This window comes from Pimephales promelas, chromosome 16 (genome assembly GCF_988280905.1).
Source record: "Pimephales promelas chromosome 16, fPimPro1.hap1.1, whole genome shotgun sequence".
NCBI lineage: Eukaryota > Metazoa > Chordata > Actinopteri > Cypriniformes > Leuciscidae > Pimephales > Pimephales promelas.
Window position 1 is genome coordinate 21,051,817 of NC_142784.1, and position 458 is coordinate 21,052,274.

Sequence of the window (458 nt, forward strand, 5' to 3'; positions counted from 1 at the left end):
ATATTGCCGTTGCAAGCCTCAAACAACTATATAGGTCATGTTTCTTTCAATCAGGGATATGGGCATCCTGTCAGAGTGTCCTGCATGTGTGCAGTTTTCATATCAGAATACACTACTCTAGTAAATGTTCCACCAAGCTATGATACACTAAGTTAAAGGGTTAATTCACCAAAAAATAAAACTTCTGTCAGTATTTACTCACCCTCATGTTGTTCCAAACCTCTATGTGTTAATTTGTTCTGCTGAACACAAAGGAAGATATTTGGAAGAATGTTTTAATCAAACAGATCTCATTCCCCATTGACTACCATAGTATGTACAGTATTTTTTCCTACTATGGTAGTCAATGGGGAATGAGATCTGTTAGATTAAAACATTCTTCCAAATATCTTCCTTTGTGTTCAGCAGAACAAATAAACACATAGAGGTTTGGAACAACATGAGGGGGAGTAAATACT